This window comes from Pavona decussata, unplaced genomic scaffold, assembly GCF_977016875.1.
Source record: "Pavona decussata unplaced genomic scaffold, jaPavDecu1.1 SCAFFOLD_87, whole genome shotgun sequence".
Lineage (NCBI taxonomy): Eukaryota > Metazoa > Cnidaria > Anthozoa > Scleractinia > Agariciidae > Pavona > Pavona decussata.
Window position 1 is genome coordinate 4,651,420 of NW_028145504.1, and position 21,081 is coordinate 4,672,500.

At 38.3% G+C, this 21,081-nt stretch overlaps 2 long non-coding RNA genes and 1 pseudogene across 2 annotated transcripts; 1 reads left to right on the forward strand and 2 right to left on the reverse strand.

Moving 5' to 3' along the window:
• Positions 1 to 2,231: 2,231 nt before the first annotated feature.
• LOC146474932 (uncharacterized) lies at positions 2,232 to 12,122 on the forward strand. The gene is made up of 3 exons (XR_014866017.1): positions 2,232 to 2,546; positions 3,137 to 3,309; positions 12,032 to 12,122. It is a non-coding gene; the product is annotated as an uncharacterized LOC146474932 (long non-coding RNA).
• Positions 6,492 to 7,361, reverse strand: LOC146474933 (uncharacterized). Its single transcript, XR_014866125.1, has 2 exons — positions 7,233 to 7,361; positions 6,492 to 6,631 (listed from the first exon to the last, which is right to left on the reverse strand). It is a non-coding gene; the product is annotated as an uncharacterized LOC146474933 (long non-coding RNA).
• A 7,088-nt stretch (positions 12,123 to 19,210) lies between the features above and the next one.
• Positions 19,211 to 21,081, reverse strand: part of LOC146474934 (uncharacterized) — a 2,175-nt pseudogene continuing 304 nt past the window's right edge.

Consider the following 21,081-nt stretch of genomic DNA (forward strand, 5'->3'; position numbering starts at 1 on the left):
TCTTTGATTTCAAGAATAGGGGAGGAGCTGACGGTTCATAATTATTATGGACCATCAGCTCCTGAGCCCCTATTCTTGAAATCAAAGATATTCTGTGTGGCAGAGAGCCAATGCCACAGAACAATGAAGTTTACAGTAGTTCTTATGTGGAGCATTACTTTAATGTTTGTGTTTTTCTGATTTCATGTTTTTTATGAAATCATTTGATGTCGCAAAAATGTTCATGGTTTTTTATTCCCACTATAAAACTCACATGTAACAGGCTTATAGTATGCTACTTATGCCTTCAATGAAATCAAACCTAAAAGTTGTTCACAATACTTAATTATGACGAAGTTGTCTGATGTAAATGTTGAAACGTTTTGCACACACAGTGCGAAGTAAAGGTAGTCAGTAAAGAAGAGTATGGATATTTTGTTGGAAATAAACCTATTCTTTGAAATAGATATAAGCATAAGACAATAAGCTTGTGACTTTTCCTTGTAAAAGTTGTTTCTTCTCAATGGCAATTATAACTGTAACTATAACAGAATCTGTAATTTGAAAAATGAGTTTTTGTCAAAGATATTTTTTTATACAAGCAGCCCTTAGTTCATATTTAGTTTAGCAGTATTTGAGAAAAAGCATTTTTCTTGGTGTATGAATCCTTGGCAGAAGGTTCTTTTATGGTAAAGGTGCTTACTAAATTGATAGTAAAGCAGGTTTGAAATTTTTCCTACATTTAAATGAAATATAATCAACCACTATCTTGTGGCTTATTTTTTTGTAGATATGAACTTTAGAATGAAAAATAAATGTCACTAGATGAATGAAACAATGGAAATAATAATTATTACTAACAGTACATTATGTACATCATCATATTATGTTGAAAGAAAATACTTTTTAAGAGTCAAAGAAACTGCTTCTCTGTTACTCAGGTTTCATATTTAATTTATATGAAGTAACTTGTCGGCTATATTAAAAGTAATGTTCAAATCATTCATCTCGAGAAGAATGTCAGTTAAGTCATCTTCTGTGAGGGCAGGATCCATTTTTTTTTACATCTTTCAAGCAGTTTCACCAGTTGCTGGTGAAAGACAGACAGGTAAAACTTGTTGTTGGTGGTGGTGCCTTGGACAAAAAGTTTCACAAACCAGTGTTTGTTGTCTGGAGGACAGAGCCGAATAACAACTGAGCATGCGTGAGGTGATAATGAACAATCGAGCAATGAATACAAATATGGTGGCGCGTTCGTCTCTGCTCTGTACAGCGTTTTTTTCGCACAGGAAAGGTTCTTGTTCGGTGACCAACTTCAGGGGAAGCTCTCTTGTGTTATCAAAGATGCGAATATGTCTCTCGTATTAACTTGGAGGCTGAAGTTCATGCTGATGACAGTGAAAGCCCGTCTGAAAGGTGAGTGAATCAGAGAAAATTATCTGTTAGAAGTCCACGTATCTGACATCATAGCATTCGTTTACGCATTCTTGTCACTCACTGAGGGTTCAAGATCTACAAAGGATCTATTTTTAATGATTGTGACTCTTATATTACAACACAACACGATGGGACAATACTTTTTTAAGCCCGGCGGGCCCATCCCATGCGCGTGTGCAACTTCGATTAATTGAATTTCCAGTCTAGACGAAGCCAGAGCATGTTCCATGGTAGTGGCTCAAAGTCTTATTACATGCCTTTTTCTTTCAATCAGTTTTAGTTTACTGAGCTGAAACTGATTTACTCTAAGTTTTGACAATTAAAATTGTTGCATGATTTCGCCGTCAGTGCACTATAAGAATAAATGATGGCACGGAAAATCAGCCCAAGAATTAAACTATAAAAATACTATAAGATCGTAAAGATCTCAAGCCTTAAATACAAAAGATCATATAAGCTAACTGCAAAAACTTAATAGTGTACAATGTAACTGGCTGAAGGAAAAAGTTGAAGTACGGATCCTGGAAAGTACTGGACTTGCACTGTGGCATTTTCCATGACTGGAGTAAAAGGTTTTCTCTTCACCCTGAGCAAATGAATAAAGTACCACTTTGTTATAATGGTATGTGCCCCTGAGATTGAGAGAGATCCCACAAGCCATGCCACGACTAGATCCCCCAACACACTGTAGACTTATGACTAGACCTAATTATTAAATTCGTATGTGTGATGAATACATATGGTTCACTTAAAGGCGATGTTGGTTACTGTCTTCATGCTATATGGAAAGCAGTTGAATGCTTTGTACCACTCCATGAGTTCCCAAATGAAATGCTGCTGCTTGGAGCCATTGCAACGTACGCACCACTTTTAATGTGACAGTGACTATCTAGAAGCAAAACGTGCTGACCCATAGGAATAATTGCTATAGTTTTCTGGTGAATAATAAAAATAGAAGCAGTCTGATTCATCATTGATGCCTGTTGAGTGTGATATGTTAGTTTTCCCGTTGCCACTGGCTGTTTGATGATGTCAGCAGGAAGTTCAGGTCCTAGTGAAGCAATCCCCAGAGAGCCCTGAACTTTTCGGGCTGCTTCCCGCACGCCAAACATCACAGGATTTCCAGCAGAGTAGGAATCATGAAATTTGTTTCTAATTTCCATACCCTGTACCATTCGAAAGACCCATGTTGAACTAAGGGGGTGATGTGGTCTTGGCAATTCTGGTGAAGCTAAGTGCAGTTTACATAATACAAGTGCAATAAATGTACAGGCATTGCTGCCGGTGCGACCATTGAGTGTGGATTGTGACTAGGCAAGAGGAAAATGCCAAGTTGTGACATTTCAGTTTGTAATGGCAGAACATACAATGTAGGAGTAGAAAGGAGGTTTAGGTGTGGTGTTTGGGGAGAACTTCCCTGAGTGCAGGTTGTTGGTTGTTGCAGCTGACTGTAGTTTTCTTTTGTTGGGTGGTGAATATTTGAATAGGTGCCAATAATGTCATTTACTTTCCTTTGCCATGCTTGTGAGTTGTAATATTCCTCAGCCTCTTCTCCTGATAAAAGCTCCAAATCTCTAGAATTGTCATCATCGCTGGCCGTAACCTCCTCAGTCTCATCTTCAATCTCCTTCATGAGGTCCTTGTTAAAGTTCTCACTTAGTTGCGTTGCTTAACTTTTTAAAGGGGGTGCACAAATAACACAATTTCCATCTGTTGACAGGCACGTGAGATGAAAGGAGTGAAAGCAAGCAAGCACATGAATCTGCTGGCTACTGTTGTGACACACTGGGGAATCACAGAAACAGGGTGTGTCAGGTTCAAGGCCACACTGCACCTTGTCCTAGTTGTAACTTAAAGGAAAGCAGCTGACATCAACTTCTGTTTGAAATGTTGGTAAGTAATAGCGAACTTTTCCTTTCGGTTTTCCATTTGAATAGCATTCCTGTGTCACCTACAAGCATGCAATTAAGAAAAAAATAGGCCAGAGGAATTTTTGTCCAGTGGCGAAGCTAGATTAGGAAATAACCCTTAACAAACCGAGCACTATTTCAAACTGTTTTGAAAACTATTTTTAACCTATTTAGTGAAAAATAGGGTGAAAAGTATATTTCTAATGTATTTTTCAACTGACTTTAATGGTGTGTTAAACTGATTAAAACGTTATTGAAACAAATATATTTCAAATAGCTTTAAGTTAGATGCACAAAAAGTGGAAATAAAAATACAAAAAAATTGGTTTTCAAAATATATTTTATTTTTTAAAAATATGTTTTAAATTTTCAAACTGCGGAAAAAAGTCACTTTAAATGTATTTTTCTTAAAAATAGTTTTAAAATATGTGCAAAATTATATTTTTAACGTATTTTTCGACTGAGTTTAATGGTGTTTTAAACTGATTAAAACACTATTGAAATAAATATATTTCAAATACTTTTTAACACCTTTAAAAATAGCTTAAAGTTGCACGAAGATTGTAAATAAAAATATCATTCAAATAGTTATTTAAAACAGGATGTAAATCTTTTAAAACAAGCAGATGATACACTGTGACAAATACATTTCAAAATACTGGTGTTTACCAGAAATAAGTTGCAAATTACATCCGACATATATTTAAAATAGTATCAAAAATACCATGAAAGTTGTATAAAAATAGTTTATAAATAGTATAAAAATAGTATGAAAATAATACAAATTTACTATAAAAATTGTATGCAAATAGTATAAAATAATATTAAAATACTAGAAAAATATAATAACAATTGTATGAAAATAGCAGAAAAATAGAAAATTATATGAAAATTGTATGAAAATGTAGTCAGATAATTAAGAACTTATTTCTTGTCCTTCCTGGTCCTTCCTGGGCTTTTTGTTTTGCTCTTTTTTTTCTATAAGATATAATGAAGAAAGAGCTCTAGGAACATAAAAACAATTTTCACAAACAAATCATTTCACTGCATACTTTCACTTCAGTAATAAACAACTCACTTAGAGCGCCAAAGTTTGCATAATGCATGGGCTGCCAAACTTTAAATGTTCAATGACAAAACATACCAAATCAGGTCATGCTTTTTTGTGACGTGTCCACGCTCAGATGCAACTGACGGTATAACATAAACTTATGATTGTAAGCACCCCCCAACCTCAATATAAGCCCATGTGCTGTCAGGGCTAGGTGTTTAAAGCTATTTTAGGCTGTTATTGTGGTGTTTCAAAATGTTCTTCGCCTCCCTGAAATAAGCCCCCCAAAGTCCTTTGTAATATATATAATCAGAAGTTTACTGTACATTAGCCGGACAGGTGAACCAAGTCCCAAACTGCAAGGCCACCTAATCTTTTGCAGCCCAAAAGAGGTGTTAAAATTGTTCGCTATCTCATATGAAGGCGATTACCCTTACAGAAATTAAGTATACATTTTGTATATATTATTTTATACAAAAAGTATGCTCTAAGTAGGCACAATTTCGACAAAGTAAACGGACCACAAAGTATACAAAAGGTATACAATGTGAAATATACAAAAAGTATACAATTACTAAATCATTATTCCAGCAGAAAAAAGTATACTTTTTGTATACAAACTTCAACAACACATATTTTGTATACAAATAGTATACAGATAGTATACTTTTTGTATAGGATTCTCTCTGTGTACGTTTCTGGTATATTGTCCTCTTCAGAGTGAGTTTGTGTTTTAATATTATTAAATAACAATATTATTGTAATGAATTCTGACCACTGACCTTTCAACAGCTCACAAGGAATAATGTCTATACTTACATGGGATCTATCCATGACGCTTTAGAATTCTAATCTGCTTATAGGCAAGACAATAATTACCAAGAGGCAGTTTGTTTTCAATGTAAGAAATTATATTTATTCAAATGATCATTTTTACTCTTCTAATCATAGACTTTGCTGATACGCATTGAGCAGCCTGTCATTACTTTCTTATATTTGTAATTTAGAGCTTCACGTATATTGTATTCAGTAATGTTGAAGATAATTTAAATATTTTCATCATTTTGTATTGCAAACTGCTGAATCAAAACTAACGCTAACATTCACTAAAAACCATATTGTCTAATACATGTATGTTGCAAATACTTGAACATTAACAAGCCGTTAAATACACATGGTCAAACTCAAACTGTAGCTTGACTTAAAAATATACAATGATCACAATAGTATTTTACATTCAGTACAGTTTTGGTTGACGAATTATTGAATCCTAATTATATGTAATCTGTTCGATAATATATTTCTTGTAAATCAAATATCATCTTAATATTATGCAAAATACATCATTATTTTCTCACACTTTTTTCCCAAGGACAGTGGTTGTGTTGACAATTAAGGATCACGATTTAGTCAAAATCCGTGTATGATCCTCCAAAATGTCCATAATTTATGAAATTGACAAATAATTGACAAATGGAGATGTAATCAATACCAAAAGCAGCAGGCTTCAAAGATCTAAATCTCCATTGTTAGCCTTTTTAAAACATAATCGCCCTAAACTGCCCTTAAAATCATTACAATGGGTGCTTGTATGAGGAGCCAAATTCAATGTCAACAAAGTTAAGAAAAACTCAACTTTCACTGCTGGTCAACCTTCCTTGCCCTTGATGTAGAGGCAGCGAACTTGTTCCTCAAGGAAGCCTTCAGAACAGCGGCAGTTGTGGTATGTTTTTTCATCGTAAAAGCTGGAAGAATCTAGAAGAGTTTATTTAAAGTTCAGTTTTAATTGACTTATATTTAATCAGTTGCAATTATTTATTACCCTTATACACTCTGAAAATAAAATAATATGGCTTATAGGGATAATAAGCTTTTCACCGGGACAGGGAAAGCTGTCTGTAATAACAGGGTGTCATTATTACGCGGGGTTCTGTAAAGCAGGGTTCAACTGTAATTGATTTATTATTACTGAAGTAAAAGTGAATAACTTTACTCTTTACTTCTGTATTTAGTGGTGAGGATTGTGATTTTTATTAATTTTACTCACCAATAATGCTGTCAATTATATCCTTGTCTGGGTGTGGTTTCCCAGTTTCCCGTTGGCCGCTGTCAAGTTCACCCAGCTATTTCTTTGTTAGCATTAAAAACAATTGACCAGGAATGCTGCACAAGCCGTTGATGACTTCCTTGCAACAGCCTGCTCAATGTGTTTGTCGAACACATATATTGCTGAACCAGGTGACAATTCAATCATCTGAAAAAAAGATAAATAGTTAATTATAATTATTAATAAACCTGAATGTTTTGGTCCAAAAGGACCATCTACACTCACTGGCCTTTGCACTTTATAGTTACTGCAGTTTACTCCAGTGGAATCATGAGCTGTAGGATATGTGCTACAGTGGAACCCCGCTTTACGGACACCCGCTAATTATGGACAGTTTCATTGGATCTTCCAGGCAATCAACGGAATTCACGCAAACTGGTAACGACGAGTATGATCTCATTCCCAGGTTCTTCCATTTTCAACTATGTTATTACTAGTTTTTGCACTTCCAGGGAATTGGACAGAAATGACAATTAAAGACTACTTAATAACTATAGTGGACTACTTCATTGTAAGTAATTTGCTTTTATTAAGTCAAATAGCACGTATCCTACAGCTCATGGTAAAATTAGTTAATGCCCCCAGTGCTTATTATGATCAAAATGAGCAATTTTAGTTTGGTTAAGTACATAATGTACATTATAAATGAACTTAAGGCTAGGGAATTGCTGCCTACTGCACCCCTTCGGCCATGTGCCGAAGCCCCACACAGTGGCCTGATCTATTACCACTGTAAGTTATTCATTACCTTAAACTGATTTGCAATGGCAGGAAGGACCTTTCCTGGCTTTGGGGTTGCTTGAGCTGAGAAGAACACAGAACAACAAGCTTTAACTTTTTCATCTAAGAAAAACAGTTGGTTATTCAAGACCATCATCATTAATGATGTTTCAGTGTAGAGTTCCCACTTGTTTGGGAAGATAGGGGCCCTTGGGACCTCTGGTTCCAGGAAACTGAGGGTCCTTTTTGCTTTTCAAGGGTCTCCAGACTACTTTTTTTGTGAGTGTGTAAGTATGGGTGAATGCGTATTGCATGTGTATGACAGTGTGTGAATACACAAGGGCAAAGCCAGAACGAAAACAATTAGGTACTGGTAACAATAAAACTTTATTTTTGGAACAATTATTTTGGCTTCGTGTCCTTCTTATGGTAAATAATCAGACTGACAGAGCTCTCCACTGTAATTGAATAGTCTACTTTTTTCTTCTCTTTATGAATTGGAACTTCAACACTACCACTTACATCACAAACACTTTCCTCTTTTGAAGAGTCTTTGCATGCAGGTACAATATGCATCTTGCATTCTAAAGCATCTGGGCTCATTTTACTTCTTAAAGCTCCATGAATTCTGCTTTGAAATAAAGGCACGTTTTGGGGGTCTGGAAATCTCCTGAGGATCTGCCTCAGATTTTCTTTTCTGTTCAGTAGATGAAGTTTCACTTCTGGCTGAAGGCTGAAAAATGTCAAATACTGTAGCATTTTCTGCGTAGACATGATCACCAGGTAAAACCTCAAAAATTGTAAGTGACCTACGCTCTCACGGCGGGAGTCGGATTAAATTCAAGAACGGAAGTTGCTGATCTGTTCAGCAGACATTCGTGGGGAAGGAGTGTGTCACGAGCCAAAGGAATGTCTGTGTAGGAGGCTAGTATCAATAATCATTTTAAATGCAATATCGGTAGTGGGTAATTAGTGATTATCAATTGACCGAAAACTCTTACCAATACAATGACTGATTGCAGCTAAAACATAAACAATTATTGTGGGAAAAGGAATATTTCTGGTGAGTGTTTCTTTTTTGGGCAATGAAAAAGTCAAATATGATCCACAACAATCCTGAGGGGAAAATCACGGAAATATTTTGGGTAAAAGATGCTAAACATTGAACATGCCAGGGCTTTTCGTGAAGTGTTTTTGTTTTTGTTTTTTTTTTTTTGCAAAGAAACGTGAGTAAATAAAAATATGGCAGCCTGTATGCAACCATATCCGTATAATCAAACAAGCCTTAAACGTGACTTCTTGCAAGAAATAATTGACCAATATCTACATTAAATCCCACACCTTTTTACCTTCTCATCATTGGAGGTGAGGAGGACACTTCCTTTAGGGGCAAACATCCTCGATGCTGCTGACCCTTGAAGCAGCCCCCCTTCTATCTGGTTTAGGAACTCCCCAAGGTTTTTTGATATCAGCGGGTCGTCCATCATTACAATCAATGTTGTCCTTGATAGAATTTCCAGTATTTTCTTCCTGTAAAAATTAAACTCTGTTAATAACCTAACTGGAACATGTTTAATATTATTGAGATAATTGGTAAGAATGGCCAGTCAGGCACTGGGCCTTCATGAACAAACATACAAATTATTTTGTGTAAAATTATCTGGGATAATTTGATTCTTTATAAAGAAATTACGTTAGTACATAATTTATTATAATAATGACCAGTCAAAAAAGGAAGTAGCCAGATAAAAAAGTTAATGTATTTGGCAAGTTGCATTCGAAAATGTTTTGAGCAAGCAGTTGTTTATATAACTAATCAAAAGTGAAAATTAAGTTCATTTGTGTTTAGAATCAAACCTATATATTTCATCTTTCCATTTTTTCCTTTCACTTTTCCCCCAATATTATTTTTTCCCGCTGTGAAAATAATGTGTGAAAAGATGGATTTAGATACATACGCAGACGTTCCAGAAGAACTCTGGCTCCCTCCAGATAGGAGCAGTGGGTGGTGCCTACTTGAAAGGTCTTGTAATTTACTCAATAAGAACAAAGTAAGGCTTTCCCACAATTTTTTTCCAAGGGGTAGATCAGTCCAACATTGCTTTCACCTTGAAAAGGAAAAAATCATATAATGGTGTAATTCAAATGATGAATAATAAAAGAAGGTATTCTGATGAGCACAGAAACAACGAAAAATAAAAAAAAACTAAAGACTGTTTGATGTATTTACTTCGATTAAATTCTCACAGCCAATAAATGAAATGCCCTCATGCAGGTTAACTCTAAGACACTATCATATTAACTGATAGAAATCAAGTAAGTTCTTTAAAAAATAAATCATAAATTCATTGGATTTTCTAAAACACATACCCCAGACATCCTCCAAATTTTGTGTGCGCATTAGTCTTGATAGACTAAATCCCAACACCATTAAAAATTGGCCATAATTTGGGCCAAGATAAGTTGAGGCATCGAGTAAGCTACGAAAATGTTAAACAAAAAGAAAGCAAAGGTTATTGATTTTACATGATTATATAAATAAACATTGCAAGAATAATTTATTGAGGGAAAGTAAAGAATTTTTGCAAAAGCCAAAAATGTTGGTAAGCCTCGGCTTCTATATAGGCTCCTTGCCATAGCCATTTCTAACAATAATGTAATGTAATGTAAGCATAGTCATATATAGCGTCTGGCTTTCAAGTACAAATGCATATTACTGTTTTGTTGTTGTTGTTGTTGTTGTTGTCATGCAATATCATGATTATCTGCTTAGTCAGCATTTTTCCTTGATTTTACTGTTTTGACACCTATCAATCAAAATTGGATGACATCATCTCATCAAATCTTCTCGTGTAACCAATTAAAATGTTGGGCTATACCTGGAGAGTAAGTGTGCCAAGTTTCAGATTTGAAGGTAAAAGAGAAAAGAAGTTCTCACAGTTCAAAGTAGAAGCAGTCACCGCTAGGGGTTCATCTATGATTTTGGGGTTTTCTATGGCTACAATAAACCAAGAAATGATGACGATATTTTAGAGGTTATTAATGTTATTTAACATGAATTGGGTTTCCAGTCCCCCCTCATTTAAATGAGAGTATTACTCTGAGACTTAATACTGCAAAAGCGGTATCAAAAGTCATTCAGAGGGTATCATCAAGTTACCAACTTGACTCATTGTCGCTGGGCATTTTTTTTGTTTATAGCAGCTACCCTAAACCTAACACAACCTATTGACGAGGCTTGAAAGACGAGAGAACTGCTTGATTACTGTTGATTTTGTGCTAGATGGGGTAACGTCGGGCACTGGCAAGGCTTTGAAGACGAGAGGAACGCTTGATTACTGTTGATTTTGTGCTAGATGGAGTAACATCGGGCACTGCCAAGGCTTTGAAGACAAGAGGAACGCTTCATTACTGTTAATTTTGTGCTAGATGGAGTAACGTCGAGCACTGGCAAGGCTTTGAAGACGAGAGGAATTCTTAATTTCCGTTGATTTTTTGCTTGATGGCTTGGTAGTTTATGATGGAGACGTTGTAACAATACTGTTCATGGTGGGGCACTCCCCAGGGATTGGTTACGACAGCTCACAGTAATCGTTGCGTCCTTTCGTCATATGCGAGGTGTCATGGGGGCACCAACCCCACTCATTGTTGCTAGGATATCTTTTATCTTGTTGACGGGGTTCCCTGGTCCCTCCCAAACCTTTTTATTGACATTACCATTATTTGGTTTGTTTTTGTTTTTTGATACGACTTTTCCAGTAAATATCTAATTCCTTTGACCAACGCCGGTTTTTCTTCCTCTTTGTTGTTGATATTTCTTTTATTTTTTTGTTAAGTTTTTTCAACATGTATCATTTAATTAATACCTGTGCACCAATCTCTGTTACTTGGTTGTACAGTTGAGATACAGCCACATCTTTTCTTGCCACTTTCAATCTTCCTTCTTTTACACTATTGTCTACTTGCATCGTGTACTCCTTGGAAGGCTCACATACGTACTCCAATATTACAATGTCGCATTTCTTGTTGTACATGCGGACTGTCGCAAGGTACCAGCCAGGTTTCCAATTGAGAAGGTCGTCGTCCTTTCGCCATTCAACTGCGACTTTAGTGCCAACAGAGCGCATTGCCTGGGTATTTAATGGATCATGTTTATCACTATAGCCCCGCTTGATAATCAGTAAGAAACGCTTACTTTCTGCAAATAATAAGTGTAGGTTGTCGAACAATATTCCTTGAAGACAATCAGCATGCCCCTCATTTGGTTTCTCCCGTTTTACCACCCCAGCGGACTCCCGAGGACGGGACAAAGGAACAGTTGTTTTTTATAAAGTTTGGAAGGCCCTCTCTCTGTATTTAATGCCGTCACTCATAATTGCCTGTTCTTTTTGCTTCCATATCAGAGAGTTCATGATCAGGTCAACTAAACTTATAAGCTCGTCTACTTCCTTTTCAAATAGGAGGTGCCGTGTGCCGGAATGCACCGCCAGTACCCGGAGTATAAGTTGATCTTTTGTGCCCTCGGTGGGTACGTCGAAGAACTTTAATATTTGTTTCAGTTTAGCTGGCGGAAGCTTCCCGATTTCTCTCATATGAACAGGTATTTCTGAAATGTCCCTGCTTAAGTCACTGATCATTTCCTGTTTATTCATTCATTCATTCGAACTAGAGTATGCTTCGCCCTCCTTGTATCGAGGCCTTCTTTTGACAACTTTCCCTCTAGAATGCTCCTTCGATTCTATCGTTGTATAGTGGATGAGACTTCCACCTTTCCTTTTCGAGCGTGTTGTTATAATCATCTTCCATTTCCTTCTCTTTGTTTTCCAGGGACGATTTCACTTCTTCTAATAAACGTCAAGCTAGAAGTGACAGGTTTTTTATGGCCACAGGGCTAGAATCGTGAATGCCAAGAAATGCCAGGTCCAGTATTCGTGACGGAAGAAACATCTCAGGTTCTTGGTTCCATGGGCCATCATAGAGTTGAATGCGCTCCTCATAAGGAAGGTAATGCATTTCACCTCCTAATGTATAAAACCGAATGTAGTCTGGAACAGGTTGTAACATAAGACATTGCCAAATCCGTTCGCCACTTAATATGGCTGTGGTGTACCCTTCTAGCCAAGAATATCTGTTTTCCTCTCTGTCCACTTCCAAAGTGCCATAGTCTGTGATGTACAAACCGGTGAAGTTAGATTCCACCGGCCAAACCACTTGAAGATTTCTGGTTATTTCATTATCCTCGGCCTTGTACTGGCCTTGGCACTCTACTTTCCTTTTTTCGTTCAATTTTAAGAAATGCGAAAGGTCCTACTCATCCTTAAGAATGAAGTTTTCTTTAGGTCCAATGCTGCGAATAACTTGAATGTGTTTGCCGCCAAAACTTGCCTGCGATAAAACTCCACCTACATCACTTGCAAAATTCTCCATTGTTGCCATGTGCTCCTCACTGTCAGGTTCCTTCTCTACAACGTGAAATGTTCGGTGCTTCTGCAATTCCTTCTCTTCAGCGGCATGAACCCTCTCCACAGGGTTTCGCTTGCCGTGATATTCGGCAAAGGAAGCTATTACCACCTTGTTGACGCCCAAGTATTTTTGAAGTCTAACGATAAGCAATCTTACCGCTAGACTTCGTGGCATTTCCACTCCATTGTCGACAACAAAAACAATGTTTGATTTTAATTTGTCAGTGTCGGGGTCTGGAAAAAATGGTCAAGTGAAGGCTTAGAGAGGAGATGAAGAAATTCGTTTACATGCCTGAAGATGGTTTTGGGTTTGTAATAGGAAAGATTTAAAACTGACACAGCTATCCCTGTTCGCTTAACGTGAATAATAGTTTCTTCTCTGCCTTTTGAACTCAAACGTATTTCTTGAACCTTCTCGTCCGAAATTGGAATCAGCTCTAATGACTTTCCTGGCATCTTTAGAATCCACACAGTAGTTTTCTGGGGATTCTGCTGCTTCGTCTAAGATGTAGTTCACATTTACACATGTCCAGTGGATGTTGATTACCAAATCTTTTATGGGTACAGTATTGGGTGCTTTGTGATGCGATATGCATGGATTAATTCCGCGACCCTAGTGATGACACGGGGCTTGAAAAGTCCCCTTTTTATAACTTTGCATGCAGTTATAGCACGATGAAAGGCTGATGGAAAAGTTGTTAGGAGTGAGAGCCAAGAGAGTGACACACGCATCTTTCATCTTGGTCTTATCTGTTGCTCTGTACAGCGTTTCTCTACGTAGCTTGGAATGGCTTTCCTGTTCACCCCCTCCCCTCCCCAAACTCCTACTCAAGGATAGCCGTTAGATCGGGAAATTTGTCGATTTTTAAAGCCCTGCCTGTTTGATTTTGGTACCTATGTTTTATCTGTTTGCTCACGGAATCTGCTGAAAAGCGCCTTTTTCTGTTGTTCGTTTAATGATGCGTATTTGTGAACTGCTTTCATAATGTTTTCTGGGGGGTGGTTAAATTCATCAAGGTATGCGGGCTTCTTCCCCAGGCACTTTTGAACGGATCTCTTGTTCTTTACTCCCTGGAGTTTCGCTGCAAAGGACGCATCTGTCATCTTCGCAAAGAGAAATTTAACCACGTCCCTATCTCTTTCGCTATCTAAGTATTCAAATGCCCCCTTATACACATCAGATATTCTCGTTTCGATATGATCGTTTGTCTTCTGCGCTAACAGTTTTGGTCAGGCCAATAAATCGTTCCAGCACTTCCGACAGGGCCCCCCTTTTTTGTTCCATGATGTACGCCTTCCTCCTCATATAAAGTTGAACGACATTAAGGTGTTTGGAAAGTGTCTCGTACACCACATTTGAAAACTGCCGCTTTTTACCATTTTCCTCGTCAAGGACCTCTACTTCAGAAAAGTACAAATCGCTGGCCTCTTGGGTACTCATTACAGGGGATTGTGTCTAGGAGGTATTTGCCAACCTTTCGTATCGCCATTAGGCTTGAATTTTCTTTGTCACCTCTTTCATTGTTTATTTTCTGAGATAGCGTAGCGACATTTTCGTAAAGAGTACCATTGCAGGTTGACCGCGAAATACTGAGGAAATTCCCGTCCTCGTCTTCCAGTACTTCATTCTCCATACATCTGTTTTGCCGTGTAGCGTTAGATATGTATCTGCGACCATTTTCTACCCACTGACAGTGGGCATAAGTTCTTCTGATTTGATGCCATCTTTCACTTTTTGGGGGGACTGGGCGAGATGGAGTCTGAGTCATTGCACCCATTTTCAATTACGTCAATTGATGAACACGAGGACTTTGTACTTCGTACTTCTTTTGATTCTAAAGACAGATCTTCATGGTAGTTTTCCGACTCTTGTACCTGAGTTTCTTCTTCTGAAGAGCTTACCTCCCCTTCCCAAGAGAGATCTTCGGGGCAGTTTTCTGTCTCTTCCTCAGCCCTTCCCTCGTTGGTTTTTCTGATGAGGCTTCTATAAAAGAGAAAATAAGTGTTGCTGGTCAGTATCTTGTCGCCGAAATGAGAAAGAAAATGTCATCGTCGCAATCGTGAATATTTGTACATCTGCAATAACCCTTTTTTTAATTTCATTCATTGACTCAGCTACAGCCAGCGCTAAGTATATTAAAACAAAAGAAAACTGAGACGGAAAAAACAACAGAATGTTCTTTCTAACTTAGATGCTGTCTTCCTGTCTCAGTAGGTTCTTTTGTTAAAAAAAGCCTCAAATTAAACCGCAAACAAATGTCGTAAATCTTTCTTTAAACGTCCTTTTTTGTGTATCAAAATGTTTATTGCTACTTAACTTGCATAAGAATAAATTCTTCACAAAGTTCTTTCATAAACAAGACATTCACACCTTGCGCATCCTCCAACAGGACCGGACGGATATCAGTTGATTGGAATTGTTTCGAGTTATTGGAACATCTGTTGATTAAATTAAAGTTAAATTTAGTGATTATTTCTTGTAGAGAGAAGGCATAGTTCAATGTAACAACTCGTTTTTAATTTTACGAACCTTGATGTCATTGTCACGATCTCCTTCACCTGTTGCAGTCGAAATCTTGGCGTGTCAGTCTATAAACAAAAGAAGGCATTCAGATCAGATATGGTTCACTCTCTGAATAATAATATTATTTTGGTCAGGCCGCCGATCAGGTCATCTACACGCCGGCTGTTACGAGAAATGACACGCCATTACATGTACTACGAGGTTCTTACCTGACTGAAGGATAGAGGTTTCCCAGATAATACGTGCTCCACATAAAATAATAAAAAATCTCACCTTCAAAGAAGAAAGCCGGCAGTCGAATGCATTACGCTGTCTTGGAATTTCTTTTACAATTTTGTCTTGCCATTCATGTGGAATTCACTTCTTTCCCAACAACTCATGCACCTTTTCGATCTATTGCCTGTTAAAGACAAGTAAATGGCGTCATGACTTAATATTTTATCTAAATTTTAAGTCATAAGATTGCACATCTTCCGCATACTTGTCAATTCACGCCTTTACTGACAGGTTCTTCAGTGAAAAAAGAAACAATGATAAGAACATTGTTCTAAAAAAGGTGCGGGTGCGTTTTGAGTACAGGTAGCGAATAACAGATTATCAATTGAAGACAACATTACCTGAACTATACTATGTTCCCTATACCTTGCGATACGGAGGTGGTTTATTTCCGTAGGCCCTTCCTGATCAATGGAATCTGAAAGAAATATTGTCTTCATGAGTAAGTCCACAATCCAATAACAAAAAAACCCTTAGTTTTAATAAGAAATACATATTTAAAACACCTGTCAAAATTCAAGACGTAAGTTATCGTGAATTTCGAGGCAGGACTCTTTCTGTAATGATAAAGAAATGAATCACAAATAAAAATAAGACAACTTACTATTGTAGTCCAGTGTCACCCATGATTTATGGGAACAACCCACTTCTCTTTATTCAGCAAGTTGATCTGAAAAAAAAAAGTTGTTAAGGAACATAACTCTCATTGGCTCAGTGGCTTGAGGAAAAGAGTCAGTCCACTATCTTAAGTCTAGATTCCACGCCACTCCTAGCCTTTTCCAATACTGGCATCGATCAACATTTTCCTTAACAGAAGATTGCAGCAAAGGAACTACCGTATTTACTCGTGTATAAGTCGACCTTTTGTGACCAAAAAATCAGCCCAAAATATCGCCCTCGACTTATACATGAGTCATACACAAAAACCTGACCAAGAAACCCAAGAAATTAGCATAACAATTACTCGAAGTCCGTTAGGAAAACTGAGTTTACAAAACCAGTTCTAATTGTGTTGGAGTATTGACAGTTTTCGGTGCATTCTTCGTCAACAAAAATGAAATATAAATAAATATTACGTGGTTGAAACACAAACCTACTGGAGATGTTTCTGCTGTCTTTTTATACATAGAGCAGACATTTTTCTTAGAGCTTTGCTGCCGTTTACGGTGCTGAATGTTCGTTTTCATCAAACGATTACAGGAGCTTAGTGACCTGGCAAATGCTGTTGTCTCGCGCGGGCTTTTTTGTTACGCGCATGGACCAATTATATTACTGTGACCAAAGGCTTGTTATGCTTGTTACGCGCTCGAGCCAATTACAATGCAGTACACGAGCACATTTGTTTACTTTGTTGTTAGCAACCAGAAAAGGACCAATTACGTTGCAACTATAGGTTAACAAGAAAACAAAACCTACTTGTAAGTGTTTTAGGCTACATTGTTAACAAGGTCTTGACCACGTTACTTCTCACCTGATTACGAGTTTACGAAGATGTCCTCAAAACGTATGAAATATTCCGCTAAGTTTAAGCTACAAGTCGTTAAGTTCGCACATGAGTCAAACAACTGTGCAGCAGGCCGTGAATTCTGCGTCAATAAAGTTGGTTCGCGACTGGCGAAAGCAAGTCGAGAAACTGAAGTGCATGCCGAAGAACAAATGCAGCAACCGCGGGAAACCGTGTCAGTGGCCCGAGTTAGAAGACGAACTTCTCTGTTGGATTGAAGAGCAAAGGCAGAGTGGCTACATTGTCACCCGCAACATGATCATCATCAAGGCGAAGGCAATGGCCGCTGAATTGCAGATAACCGGGTTCCTGGCTTCCAACTGCTGGTGTACAAACTTCCTTCGCCGGAAGAACCTTGCTCTTCGACAGAAGACGAAAATTGCACAAAAGCTCCCAGAAGATCTTGACCAGAAGATCACAAGCTTCCACAGCTACGTTATCAACCGCAGAAAGAAGGAAAATTACGAACTTGTTCACATCGGGAACATGGACGAAACTCCTGTCTGGTTTGACATGCCATCGGCCAGAACCGTTAATGCAAAGGGCGCAAAAACTGTGTTGGTTAACACAACTGGCCGCGAGAAATCACGGTTCACTGTCGTACTTGCGTGCCTGGCAGACGGAACAAAGCTAAAACCCATGGTGATCTTCAAACGAAAGACCATGCCAAAAGAGAACTTTCCACCTGGAGTCCTCGTACACTGTCATCCGAAGGGGTGGATGGACGAAGCTGGAATGAAGCTGTGGGTAGAGAAAGTATGGCGATCACGACCCGGCGGTCTTCTGATAAAGAAAAGTCTCCTTGTTTGGGACTCCTTCCAAGCTCTGGACCCAGTGAAGCGAGCAGTGCGCCAGACAAACACTGACATCGCTGTAATCCCAGGTGGTTTAACCAGCATTCTTCAACCGCTAGACGTTTCCCTAAACAAGCCTTTTAAAGATCGTCTCCGTGAGCGATGGAACAACTGGATGATCGAAGGCAAGAAGAGCTTCACTCCTGCTGGAAACATGAGAGCAGCATCGCTTCCCACTGTATGTTTGTGGGTCCTGGATGCCTGGCGTAGCATTCCGGCCAAGATGGTAGCCCGATCCTTCAAGAAGTGCGGCATTTCCAATTTGATGGATGGCACAGAGGATGAAATTCTCTGGGAGGAAACTGAAGATGTACCTACCACTTCAGTTGATGAGGAGGATGAAGATGAAGGCCTTTATGCAGACCACCTAACATCAGAAGAGTGGCAGAACTTGTTTGGCGACAGCGATGATGAAGAATTCGCCGGCTTTGAGTGAGCAGGGACTGTGCTTACTCTACAAACGGCTCCTTTAGGAGCCACCAAGTTAGCAAAAGTCGATGACCAACAAAGAGTTGTGTTTTTATTTATTCTCTTTATTTATTTCCTCCCCTGCCCTGTTCTTTCTTTCTTTTTCTGCGATATTGCCTCGCGCGCGCAAACTTCGGAAAGCATGTGGAGCTACCTTAGTTACCAGTACTCCTCAAATTTGTAGTTTGGTTACCAAGTTTTCCAAGATGGCGGTGTTTTCATCGAGCGATCCTTCGAAGCTCTTCGGCTTTCCTTCGGTCTTCTTAATCTCCTTTCAAACTCAACATTGAGATAAAGGTTAGTTAAATGCAAGAAGATTTCATTTTCAATGCTATTTACTTCAAAATATCGTAAAGTTCTTCTCAAGTAAGGCAACGTGCTCGTGTGTGGGTAAATCCGAAAATCGTGATGATATAAACAAGTGCTAATAAACTTCACAGCACACGATTACATTTTGCTCTGCAGTTTTATTTATTCACCATGTTTACAGTACAGTACAGTAACTTTTTGGGAAAATTCTTTCGCTCTGAAATTTTCTTCTTTAGCCAGAAATGATGAAAATCCGATTTTTGACCTTGAAAATGGGGGGTCGACTTATACACGAGTTCGACTTATACACGAGTAAATACAGTATTAGGGTACACAAATTCAATACACAAAAATAAAATGAGACTGAGTAAGATTTTTTTTTTTACTATCACATTATCAAACTTTTTCGTAAATTACCTCACAAGGTTGACGAAGCGCTTTCTCTGGTGCAGTCCCGTGAAATTTTTTCCAGCGTTAAAAAAAAGTGTCAAAAAAGAAGTTTTGCATTCCCTAGCAGTGATAAACAAAGCCAGTATTAGACGTTGATATTTTCCCTTTTCCATTATAGAGAAGACGGATGTATAATCACCCTTACCATTTTCTGAAACTTTAGTGCGAGAATGGCGTTGTAAGTGTTGATCCCCTGAAAATTGAGAAGGGGGTATTAGTTTGGTGCCACTCGATCATTCAGTGAAAACTATCGTCATTTAACCAGCATTCTTCGGCACTCATCCCTGGCTTCCACTGCTGAAAGCGAATCAATAATTCCGCGGACATGGAGTTATCATTGGTCATTGTAGATATGTCCCCAGCAGTCAAAATATTTATAGGAAAGGTCACTTACCCCATGATCTGCTTTACATCAAACTCAATGCACGTGCTGTCTTGAGCGGGGTTTGTTGGCTCTTAAACAGAACAACAAAGTAAAAGTTACTCATGATAACTTCGAAACAATTTATCTATTATACAACGTAACCGTTTGAAGGTCAAGAGGTCCATACCTTTGAGATCAGGCAAAGTTTTCTTCTCATAAAACAAAATGTACGAGTCACTGCTGTCCCTTAAGATGTTATTGATTTCTATGGCTTCGACCTACCAGAAATTAAATAAAAAATGTTCTAGCATCCTGTTTTTAACGTGTTGCATGAAATTACGACTAGCCCTTTTCATTTTCATGTAGTTTTTTGAGTGGCGCGAGTCTGTTCGTCCCATGTCCAGACAAGGCTGACTCAAATTGCTTTAATTCATAACACAAAATTGTGGGACGTTGAACTTCAAATGCAATTGTATTTGTTCCCTAACTCGGCAATTGGAGTTCTCAACCGGTAATGGACCGTAACGGCCTTTTTAAAGTTATGTTCTAGCCCATGTGCAATGCAAGTCAAAAACCCTAGGATTCAAGAATCAACGAGCAAGCACAATTTTTTGAGGTCATCAACAAAAACCCCCATCTCCTGTTTTATCAAATTTAAATGACAATATTTACTCAAAGCTGAAAGTGCAAGCAGGGAGTTCAACTTTTAGGCCGTTGATAATTCCATCATCATCAAGAAAAGGGAAGATTCATAAGGCCTCTATTGATTGCTGAGTTGGCTTCAGCCACTGGACGCTGACAGGACACACCTCGCAGCCTTGAACGTTGATTAGTCGCTCAGGATCGGAAAATATTGCTTGAAGTTGAGGAAGTAACTGTGGACCAACATTAGTGGCTTGTGCTTCTATCAAGAATCGCTCAATATCTCCAAATTGCATTAATATTTGTTGATAGACTTCCCACTTTGACCACCATCTCGTCTCACTGTATGAACTTGGTCTTTGGCCAGTCAGATCCTTCCACAACAGCTTTGCCTTGTAGCTATGGCGGAACAGGTGAATCCATACGCTACCGAACTCTAGAAGAGTTGGAATGACAAGATGATTCCCAACATTGTCAAGCGTATGTGAGAAACACACAACATTGAGCATTTTAGGAAATATAAATGCAATCCTATAATACGCTGGGCTTGACTCCTTAATCAACTGATAGACACTGATTAAGCACTTGTGCAAGATCATATTCATTTACTGATTTGGAACATATCAATTCTGATGAGACGTTGACTAATCGACCAATTATCGTCAAGGAAACGCACGATCACAGCAATTGCTTCTCCTTGTCGTGTACTTCCGTCAAAAATCATCGAAACATCTCTTGTCATGCCAGTCTGACCAGGCAAAGTCAATTCATTTTTGATCCTTTCGACTTCTTGCTTGAAAACAATTGATATATACTGACCAATTAAGATGAGCACTTGCTGTGAGATGTTGGCCATTCTTCTCTAAGTTGGACCGTAGCATGTCGATTTTCCCAATTGGGATGCCAGCGCTCAGAAACTCTTCGACCACTTCGAGTCGGTAGGCCTGTTCAGTTATGGGTAGAGTGTTGTCTTTCTGCGTCCTGTCCCCAGCTCTAAAAGCCTCCATAATCGTCTGATCCGTCA